This window comes from Astatotilapia calliptera, chromosome 6 (genome assembly GCF_964374335.1).
Source record: "Astatotilapia calliptera chromosome 6, fAstCal68.1, whole genome shotgun sequence".
Taxonomy (NCBI): Eukaryota; Metazoa; Chordata; class Actinopteri; order Cichliformes; family Cichlidae; genus Astatotilapia; species Astatotilapia calliptera.
In genome coordinates, this window is record NC_137427.1 from 43,547,694 (window position 1) to 43,559,962 (window position 12,269).

Below are 12,269 nucleotides of genomic sequence, written 5' to 3' on the forward strand. Positions count from 1 at the left end.
GGAACTCTGAACATTCCGGAATTCCGAACATTCCGGAACTCTAAACATTCCGGAACCTTGGTACATTCCAGAATTCTGAACATTCCGGAACCTTGGTGCATTCCGGAACTCTTAACATTCCGGAACCTTGGTGCATTCCGGAACTCTGAACATTCCGGAATTCCGAACATTCCGGAACCTTGGTGCATTCCGGAACTCTGAACATTCCGGAATTCCGAACATTCCGGAACCTTGGTGCATTCCGGAACCTTGGTGCATTCCGGAACTCTGAACATTCCGGAATTCCGAACATTCCGGAACCTTGGTGCATTCCGGAACTCTGAACATTCCGGAATTCCGAACATTCCGGAACCTTGGTGCATTCTGGAACCTTGGTGCATTCTGGAACCTTGGTATATTCTGGAACTCTGAACATTCCGGAATTCCGAACATTCCGGAACCTTGGTGCATTCCGGAATTCTGAACATTCCGGAACCTTGGTGCATTCCGGAACTCTTAACATTCCGGAATTCCGAACATTCCGGAATTCCGAACATTCCGGAACCTTGGTGCATTCCGGAACTCTGAACATTCCAGAACTCTTAACATTCCGGAACCTTGGTGCATTCCGGAACTCTGAACATTCCGGAATTCCGAACATTCCGGAACCTTGGTGCATTCCGGAACCTTGGTGCATTCCGGAACTCTGAACATTCCGGAATTCCGAACATTCCGGAACCTTGGTGCATTCCGGAACTCTGAACATTCCGGAATTCCGAACATTCCGGAACCTTGGTGCATTCCGGAACCTTGGTGCATTCCGGAACTCTGAACATTCCGGAATTCCGAACATTCCGGAACCTTGGTGCATTCCGGAACTCTGAACATTCCGGAATTCCGAACATTCCGGAACCTTGGTGCATTCCGGAACTCTGAATTCCGGAACCTTGGTGCATTCCGGAACTCTTAACATTCCGAAACCTTGGTGCATTCCGGAACCTGAACATTCCGGAATTCCGAACATTCCGGAACCTTTGTGCATTCCAGAACTCTGAACATTCCGAAACCTTGGTACATTCCGGAACCTTGGTGCATTCCGGAACTCTGAACATTCCGGAACCTTGGTGCATTCCGGAACGCTGAACATTCCGGAACCTTGGTACATTCCGGAATTCCGAACATTCCGGAACCTTGGTGCATTCCGGAACTCTTAACATTCCGGAACCTTGGTGCATTCCGGAACTCTGAACATTCCGGAATTCCGAACATTCCGGAACCTTGGTGCATTCCGGAACCTTGGTGCATCCCGGAACTCTGAACATTCCGGAACTCTGAACATTCCGGAATTCTGAACATTCCGGAACCTTGGTGCATTTCGGAACCTTGGTGCATTCCGGAACTCTGAACATTCCGGAACCTTGGTGCATTCCGGAACTCTGAACATTCCGGAATTCCGAACATTCCGGAACCTTGGTGCATTCCGGAACTCTGAACATTCCGGAATTCCGAACATTCCGGAACCTTGGTGCATTCCGGAACCTTGGTGCATTCCGGAACTCTGAACATTCGGGAATTCCGAACATTCCGGAACCTTGGTGCATTCTGGAACCTTGGTATATTCTGGAACTCTGAACATTCCAGAATTCCGAACATTCCGGAACCTTGGTGCATTCCGGAATTCTGAACATTCCGGAACCTTGGTGCATTCCGGAACTCTTAACATTCCGGAATTCCGAACATTCCGGAATTCCGAACATTCCGGAACCTTGGTGCATTCCGGAACCTTGGTGCATCCCGGAACTCTGAACATTCCGGAAATCTGAACATTCCGGAATTCCGAACATTCCGGAACCTTGGTGCATTCCGGAATTCTGAACATTCCGGAACCTTGGTGCATTCTGGAACCTTGGTGCATTCCGGAACTCTGAACATTCCGGAACCTTGGTGCATTCCGGAACTCTGAACATTCCGGAACCTTGGTACATTCCGGAATTCCGAACATTCCGGAACCTTGGTGCATTCCGGAACTATGGTGCATTCCGTAACTCTGAACATTCCGGAATTCCGAACATTCCGGAACCTTGGTGCATTCCGGAACCTTGGTGCATTCCGGAACTCTGAACATTCCGGAACTCTAAACATTCCGGAACCTTGGTACATTCCAGAATTCTGAACATTCCGGAACCTTGGTGCATTCCGGAACTCTTAACATTCCGGAACCTTGGTGCATTCCGGAACTCTGAACATTCCGGAATTCCGAACATTCCGGAACCTTGGTGCATTCCGGAACTCTGAACATTCCGGAATTCCGAACATTCCGGAACCTTGGTGCATTCCGGAACCTTGGTGCATTCCGGAACTCTGAACATTCCGGAATTCCGAACATTCCGGAACCTTGGTGCATTCCGGAACTCTGAACATTCCGGAATTCCGAACATTCCGGAACCTTGGTGCATTCTGGAACCTTGGTATATTCTGGAACTCTGAACATTCCAGAATTCCGAACATTCCGGAACCTTGGTGCATTCCGGAATTCTGAACATTCCGGAACCTTGGTGCATTCCGGAACTCTTAACATTCCGGAATTCCGAACATTCCGGAATTCCGAACATTCCGGAACCTTGGTGCATTCCGGAACTCTGAACATTCCGGAATTCCGAACATTCCGGAACCTTGGTGCATTCCGGAACCTTGGTGCATTCCGGAACTCTGAACATTCCGGAATTCCGAACATTCCGGAACCTTGGTGCATTCCGGAACTCTTAACATTCCGGAACCTTGGTGCATTCCGGAACTCTTAACATTCCGGAATTCCGAACATTCCGGAATTCCGAACATTCCGGAACCTTGGTGCATTCCGGAACTCTGAACATTCCGGAATTCCGAACATTCCGGAACCTTGGTGCATTCCGGAACCTTGGTGCATTCCGGAACTCTGAACATTCCGGAATTCCGAACATTCCGGAACCTTGGTGCATTCCGGAACTCTTAACATTCCGGAACCTTGGTGCATTCCGGAACCTGAACATTCCGGAATTCCGAACATTCCGGAACCTTTGTGCATTCCAGAACTCTGAACATTCCGAAACCTTGGTACATTCCGGAACCTTGGTGCATTCCGGAACTCTGAACATTCCGGAACCTTGGTGCATTCCGGAACTCTGAACATTCCGGAACCTTGGTACATTCCGGAATTCCGAACATTCCGGAACCTTGGTGCATTCCGGAACTCTTAACATTCCGGAACCTTGGTGCATTCCGGAACTCTGAACATTCCGGAATTCCGAACATTCCGGAACCTTGGTGCATTCCGGAACCTTGGTGCATCCCGGAACTCTGAACATTCCGGAACTCTGAACATTCCGGAATTCTGAACATTCCGGAACCTTGGTGCATTCCGGAACCTTGGTGCATTCCGGAACTCTGAACATTCCGGAACCTTGGTGCATTCCGGAACTCTGAACATTCCGGAACCTTGGTACATTCCGGAATTCCGAACATTCCGGAACCTTGGTGCATTCCGGAACTCTTAACATTCCGGAACCTTGGTGCATTCCGGAACTCTTAACATTCCGGAACCTTGGTGCATTCCGGAACTCTGAACATTCCGGAATTCCGAACATTCCGGAACCTTTGTGCATTCCTGAACTCTGAACATTCCGGAACCTTGGTGCATTCCGGAATTCTGAACATTCCGGAACCTTGGTGCATTCCGGAACTCTGAACATTCCGGAATTCCGAACATTCCGGAACCTTGGTGCATTCCGGAACCTTGGTGCATTCCGGAACTCTGAACATTCCGGAATTCCGAACATTCCGGAACCTTGGTGCATTCCGGAACTCTGAACATTCCGGAACCTTGGTGATTTCCGGAACTCTGAACATTCCGGAATTCCGAACATTCCGGAACCTTGGTGCATTCCGGAACTCTGAATTCCGGAACCTTGGTGCATTCCGGAACTCTGAACATTCCGGAATTCCGAACATTCCGGAACCTTGGTGCATTCCGGAACCTTGGTGCATCCCGGAACTCTGAACATTCCGGAAATCTGAACATTCCGGAATTCCGAACATTCCGGAACCTTGGTGCATTCCGGAATTCTGAACATTCCGGAACCTTGGTGCATTCTGGAACCTTGGTGCATTCCGGAACTCTGAACATTCCGGAACCTTGGTGCATTCCGGAACTCTGAACATTCCGGAACCTTGGTACATTCCGGAATTCCGAACATTCCGGAACCTTGGTGCATTCCGGAACTCTTAACATTCCGGAACCTTGGTGCATTCCGGAACTCTTAACATTGCGGAATTCCGAACATTCCGGAACCTTGGTGCATTCCGGAACTCTGAACATTCCAGAACCTTGGTGCATTCCGGAACATTGGTGCATTCCGGAACTCTGAACATTCCGGAATTCTCAACATTCCGGAACCTTGGTGCATTCCGGAATTCTGAACATTCCGGAACCTTTGTGCATTCCGGAACTCTGAACATTCCGGAATTCCGAACATTCCGGAACCTTTGTGCATTCCGGAACTCTGAACATTCCGGAATTCCGAACATTCCGGAACCTTTGTGCATTCCGGAACTCTTAACATTCCGGAATTCCGAACATTCCCGAACCTTGGTGCATTCCGGAACTCTGAATTCCGGAACCTTGGTGCATTCCGGAACTCTTAACATTCCGGAACCTTGGTGCATTCCGGAACTCTGAACATTCCGGAATTCCGAACATTCCGGAACCTTTGTGCATTCCTGAACTCTGAACATTCCGGAACCTTGGTGCATTCCGGAATTCTGAACATTCCGGAACCTTGGTGCATTCCGGAACTCTGAACATTCCGGAATTCCGAACATTCCGGAACCTTGGTGCATTCCGGAACCTTGGTGCATTCCGGAACTCTGAACATTCCGGAACCTTGGTGATTTCCGGAACTCTGAACATTCCGGAATTCCGAACATTCCGGAACCTTGGTGCATTCCGGAACTCTGAATTCCGGAACCTTGGTGCATTCCGGAACTCTGAACATTCCGGAATTCCGAACATTCCGGAACCTTGGTGCATTCCGGAACCTTGGTGCATCCCGGAACTCTGAACATTCCGGAACCTTGGTGCATTCTGGAACCTTGGTGCATCCCGGAATTCCGAACATTCCGGAACCTTGGTGCATTCCGGAATTCTGAACATTCCGGAACCTTGGTGCATTCTGGAACCTTGGTGCATTCCGGAACTCTGAACATTCCGGAACCTTGGTGCATTCCGGAACTCTGAACATTCCGGAACCTTGGTACATTCCGGAATTCCGAACATTCCGGAACCTTGGTGCATTCCGGAACTATGGTGCATTCCGTAACTCTGAACATTCCGGAATTCCGAACATTCCGGAACCTTGGTGCATTCCGGAACCTTGGTGCATTCCGGAACTCTAAACATTCCGGAACCTTGGTACATTCCAGAATTCTGAACATTCCGGAACCTTGGTGCATTCCGGAACTCTTAACATTCCGGAACCTTGGTGCATTCCGGAACTCTTAACATTCCGGAACCTTGGTGCATTCCGGAACTCTGAACATTCCGGAATTCCGAACATTCCGGAACCTTGGTGCATTCCGGAACTCTGAACATTCCGGAATTCCGAACATTCCGGAACCTTGGTGCATTCCGGAACCTTGGTGCATTCCGGAACTCTGAACATTCCGGAATTCCGAACATTCCGGAACCTTGGTGCATTCCGGAACTCTGAACATTCCGGAATTCCGAACATTCCGGAACCTTGGTGCATTCTGGAACCTTGGTATATTCTGGAACTCTGAACATTCCAGAATTCCGAACATTCCGGAACCTTGGTGCATTCCGGAATTCTGAACATTCCGGAACCTTGGTGCATTCCGGAACTCTTAACATTCCGGAATTCCGAACATTCCGGAATTCCGAACATTCCGGAACCTTGGTGCATTCCGGAACTCTGAACATTCCGGAATTCCGAACATTCCGGAACCTTGGTGCATTCCGGAACCTTGGTGCATTCCGGAACTCTGAACATTCCGGAATTCCGAACATTCCGGAACCTTGGTGCATTCCGGAACTCTTAACATTCCGGAACCTTGGTGCATTCCGGAACCTGAACATTCCGGAATTCCGAACATTCCGGAACCTTTGTGCATTCCAGAACTCTGAACATTCCGAAACCTTGGTACATTCCGGAACCTTGGTGCATTCCGGAACTCTGAACATTCCGGAACCTTGGTGCATTCCGGAACTCTGAACATTCCGGAACCTTGGTACATTCCGGAATTCCGAACATTCCGGAACCTTGGTGCATTCCGGAACTCTTAACATTCCGGAACCTTTGTGCATTCCGGAACCTTGGTGCATTCCGGAACTCTGAACATTCCGGAATTCCGAACATTCCGGAACCTTGGTGCATTCCGGAATTCTGAACAATCCGGAACCTTGGTGCATTCCGGAACTCTGAACATTCCGGAATTCCGAACATTCCGGAACCTTGGTGCATTCCGGAATTCTGAACATTCCGGAACCTTGGTGCATTCCGGGACCTTGGTGCATTCCGGAATTCCGAACATTCCGGAACCTTGGTGCATTCCGGAATTCCGAACATTCCGGAACCTTGGTGCATTCCGGAATTCTGAACATTCCGGAACCTTGGTGCATTCCGGAACCTTGGTGCATTCCGGAACTCTGAACATTCCGGAACTCTGAACATTCCGGAATTCCGAACATTCCGGAACCTTGGTGCATTCCGGAACTCTGAATTCCGGAACCTTGGTGCATTCCGGAACTCTGAACATTCCGGAACTCTGAACATTCCGGAACCTTGGTGCATTCCGGAACTCTGAACATTCCGGAATTCCGAACATTCCGGAACCTTTGTGCATTCCGGAACTATAGTGCATTCCGGAACTCTGAACATTCCGGAATTCCGAACATTCCAGAACCTTGGTGCATTCCGGAATTCCGAACATTCCGGAACCTTGGTGCATTCCGGAACCTTGGTGCATTCCGGAACTCTGAACATTCCGGAACTCTGAACATTCCGGAATTCCGAACATTCCGGAACCTTGGTGCATTCCGGAACTCTGAACATTCCAGAACTCTGAACATTCCGGAACCTTGGTGCATTCCGGAACTCTGAACATTCCGGAATTCCGAACATTCCGGAACCTTGGTGCATTCCGGAACTCTGAATTCCGGAACCTTGGTGCATTCCGGAACCTTGGTGCATTCCGGAACTCTGAACATTCCGGAACCTTGGTGCATTCCGGAACTCTGAACATTCCGGAACCTTGGTGCATTCCGGAGCTCTGAACATTCCGGAACCTTGGTGATTTCCGGAACTCTGAACATTCCGGAATTCCGAACATTCCGGAACCTTGGTGCATTCCGGAACTCTGAATTCCGGAACCTTGGTGCATTCCGGAACTCTGAACATTCCGGAATTCCGAACATTCCGGAACCTTGGTGCATTCCGGAACCTTGGTGCATTCCGGAACTCTGAACATTCCGGAATTCCGAACATTCCGGAACCTTGGTGCATTCCGGAACCTTGGTGCATTCCGGAACTCTGAACATTCCGGAATTCCGAACATTCCGGAACCTTTGTGCATTCCGGAACCTTGGTGCATTCCGGAACTCTGAACATTCCGGAATTCCGAACATTCCGGAACCTTGGTGCATTCCGGAATTCTGAACATTCCGGAACCTTGGTGCATTCCGGGACCTTGGTGCATTCCGGAACTCTGAATTCCGGAACCTTGGTGCATTCCGGAACTCTGAACATTCCGGAACCTTGGTACATTCCGGAATTCCGAACATTACGGAACCTTGGTGCATTCCGGAACTCTGAACATTCCGGAACTCTGAACATTCCGGAACTCTGAACATTCCGGAATTCCAAACATTCCGGAACCTTTGTGCATTCCGGAACTCTGAACATTCCGGAACCTTGGTACATTCCGGAATTCCGAACATTCCGGAACCTTGGTGCATTCCGGAACCTTGGTGCATTCCGGAACTCTAAACATTCCGGAACCTTGGTACATTCCAGAATTCTGAACATTCCGGAACCTTGGTGCATTCCGGAACTCTTAACATTCCGGAACCTTGGTGCATTCCGGAACTCTTAACATTCCGGAACCTTGGTGCATTCCGGAACTCTGAACATTCCGGAATTCCGAACATTCCGGAACCTTGGTGCATTCCGGAACTCTGAACATTCCGGAATTCCGAACATTCCGGAACCTTGGTGCATTCCGGAACCTTGGTGCATTCCGGAACTCTGAACATTCCGGAATTCCGAACATTCCGGAACCTTGGTGCATTCCGGAACTCTGAACATTCCGGAATTCCGAACATTCCGGAACCTTGGTGCATTCTGGAACCTTGGTATATTCTGGAACTCTGAACATTCCAGAATTCCGAACATTCCGGAACCTTGGTGCATTCCGGAATTCTGAACATTCCGGAACCTTGGTGCATTCCGGAACTCTTAACATTCCGGAATTCCGAACATTCCGGAATTCCGAACATTCCGGAACCTTGGTGCATTCCGGAACTCTGAACATTCCGGAATTCCGAACATTCCGGAACCTTGGTGCATTCCGGAACCTTGGTGCATTCCGGAACTCTGAACATTCCGGAATTCCGAACATTCCGGAACCTTGGTGCATTCCGGAACTCTTAACATTCCGGAACCTTGGTGCATTCCGGAACCTGAACATTCCGGAATTCCGAACATTCCGGAACCTTTGTGCATTCCAGAACTCTGAACATTCCGAAACCTTGGTACATTCCGGAACCTTGGTGCATTCCGGAACTCTGAACATTCCGGAACCTTGGTGCATTCCGGAACTCTGAACATTCCGGAACCTTGGTACATTCCGGAATTCCGAACATTCCGGAACCTTGGTGCATTCCGGAACTCTTAACATTCCGGAACCTTTGTGCATTCCGGAACCTTGGTGCATTCCGGAACTCTGAACATTCCGGAATTCCGAACATTCCGGAACCTTGGTGCATTCCGGAATTCTGAACATTCCGGAACCTTGGTGCATTCCGGAACTCTGAACATTCCGGAATTCCGAACATTCCGGAACCTTGGTGCATTCCGGAATTCTGAACATTCCGGAACCTTGGTGCATTCCGGGACCTTGGTGCATTCCGGAATTCCGAACATTCCGGAACCTTGGTGCATTCCGGAATTCCGAACATTCCGGAACCTTGGTGCATTCCGGAATTCTGAACATTCCGGAACCTTGGTGCATTCCGGAACCTTGGTGCATTCCGGAACTCTGAACATTCCGGAACTCTGAACATTCCGGAATTCCGAACATTCCGGAACCTTGGTGCATTCCGGAACTCTGAATTCCGGAACCTTGGTGCATTCCGGAACTCTGAACATTCCGGAACTCTGAACATTCCGGAACCTTGGTGCATTCCGGAACTCTGAACATTCCGGAATTCCGAACATTCCGGAACCTTTGTGCATTCCGGAACTATAGTGCATTCCGGAACTCTGAACATTCCGGAATTCCGAACATTCCAGAACCTTGGTGCATTCCGGAATTCCGAACATTCCGGAACCTTGGTGCATTCCGGAACCTTGGTGCATTCCGGAACTCTGAACATTCCGGAACTCTGAACATTCCGGAATTCCGAACATTCCGGAACCTTGGTGCATTCCGGAACTCTGAACATTCCAGAACTCTGAACATTCCGGAACCTTGGTGCATTCCGGAACTCTGAACATTCCGGAATTCCGAACATTCCGGAACCTTGGTGCATTCCGGAACTCTGAATTCCGGAACCTTGGTGCATTCCGGAACCTTGGTGCATTCCGGAACTCTGAACATTCCGGAACCTTGGTGCATTCCGGAACTCTGAACATTCCGGAACCTTGGTGCATTCCGGAGCTCTGAACATTCCGGAACCTTGGTGATTTCCGGAACTCTGAACATTCCGGAATTCCGAACATTCCGGAACCTTGGTGCATTCCGGAACTCTGAATTCCGGAACCTTGGTGCATTCCGGAACTCTGAACATTCCGGAATTCCGAACATTCCGGAACCTTGGTGCATTCCGGAACCTTGGTGCATTCCGGAACTCTGAACATTCCGGAATTCCGAACATTCCGGAACCTTGGTGCATTCCGGAACCTTGGTGCATTCCGGAACTCTGAACATTCCGGAATTCCGAACATTCCGGAACCTTTGTGCATTCCGGAACCTTGGTGCATTCCGGAACTCTGAACATTCCGGAATTCCGAACATTCCGGAACCTTGGTGCATTCCGGAATTCTGAACATTCCGGAACCTTGGTGCATTCCGGGACCTTGGTGCATTCCGGAACTCTGAATTCCGGAACCTTGGTGCATTCCGGAACTCTGAACATTCCGGAACCTTGGTACATTCCGGAATTCCGAACATTACGGAACCTTGGTGCATTCCGGAACTCTGAACATTCCGGAACTCTGAACATTCCGGAACTCTGAACATTCCGGAATTCCAAACATTCCGGAACCTTTGTGCATTCTGGAACTCTGAACATTCCGGAACCTTGGTGCATTCCGGAACTCTGAACATTCCGGAATTATGAACATTCCGGAACCTTTGTGCATTCCGGAATTCTGAACATTCCGGAACCTTGGTGCATTCCGGAATTCTGAACATTCCGGAACCTTGGTGCATTCCGGAACTCTGAACATTCCGGAACCTTGGTACATTCCGGAATTCCGAACATTCCGGAACCTTGGTGCATTCCGGAACTCTGAACATTCCGGAACTCTGAAAATTCCGGAATTCTGAACATTCCGGAACCTTGGTACATTCCGGAATTCCGAACATTCCGGAACCTTGGTGCATTCCGGAACTATGGTGCATTCCGGAACTCTGAACATTCCGGAATTCCGAACATTCCGGAACCTTGGTGCATTCCAAAATTCCGAACATTCCGGAACCTTGGTGCATTCCGGAACTCTGAACATTCCGGAACCTTGGTACATTCCGGAATTCCGAACATTACGGAACCTTGGTGCATTCCGGAACTCTGAACATTCCGGAACTCTGAACATTCCGGAACTCTGAACATTCCGGAATTCCAAACATTCCGGAACCTTTGTGCATTCCGGAACTCTGAACATTCCGGAACCTTGGTGCATTCCGGAACTCTGAACATTCCGGAATTATGAACATTCCGGAACCTTTGTGCATTCCGGAATTCTGAACATTCCGGAACCTTGGTGCATTCCGGAATTCTGAACATTCCGGAACCTTGGTGCATTCCGGAACTCTGAACATTCCGGAACCTTGGTACATTCCGGAATTCCGAACATTCCGGAACCTTGGTGCATTCCGGAACTCTGAACATTCCGGAACTCTGAAAATTCCGGAATTCTGAACATTCCGGAACCTTGGTACATTCCGGAATTCCGAACATTCCGGAACCTTGGTGCATTCCGGAACTATGGTGCATTCCGGAACTCTGAACATTCCGGAATTCCGAACATTCCGGAACCTTGGTGCATTCCAAAATTCCGAACATTCCGGAACCTTGGTGCATTCCGGAACTCTGAACATTCCGGAATTCCGAACATTCCGGAACCTTTGTGCAATCCGGAACCTTGGTGCATTCCGGAACTCTGAACATTCCGGAATTCCGAACATTCCGGAACCTTGGTGCATTCCGGAATTCTGAACATTCCGGAACCTTGGTGCATTCCGGAACTCTGAACATTCCGGAACTCTGAACATTCCGGAATTCCGAACATTCCGGAACCTTGGTACATTCCGGAACTCTGAACATTCCGGAATTCCGAACATTCCGGAACCTTGGTGCATTCCGGAATTCTGAACATTCCGGAACCTTGGTGCATTCCGGAACTCTGAACATTCCGGAATTCTGAACATTCCGGAACCTTTGTGGATTCCGGAACTCTGAACATTCCGGAACCTTGGTGCATTCCGGAACTCTGAACATTCCGGAATTCCGAACATTCCGGAACCTTTGTGCAATCCGGAACCTTGGTGCATTCCGGAACTCTGAACATTCCGGAATTCCGAACATTCCGGAACCTTGGTGCATTCCGGAATTCTGAACATTCCGGAACCTTGGTGCATTCCGGAACTCTGAACATTCCGGAACTCTGAACATTCCGGAATTCCGAACATTCCGGAACCTTGGTACATTCCGGAACTCTGAACATTCCGGAATTCCGAACATTCCGGAACCTTGGTGCATTCCGGAATTCTGAACATTCCGGAACCTTGGTGCATTC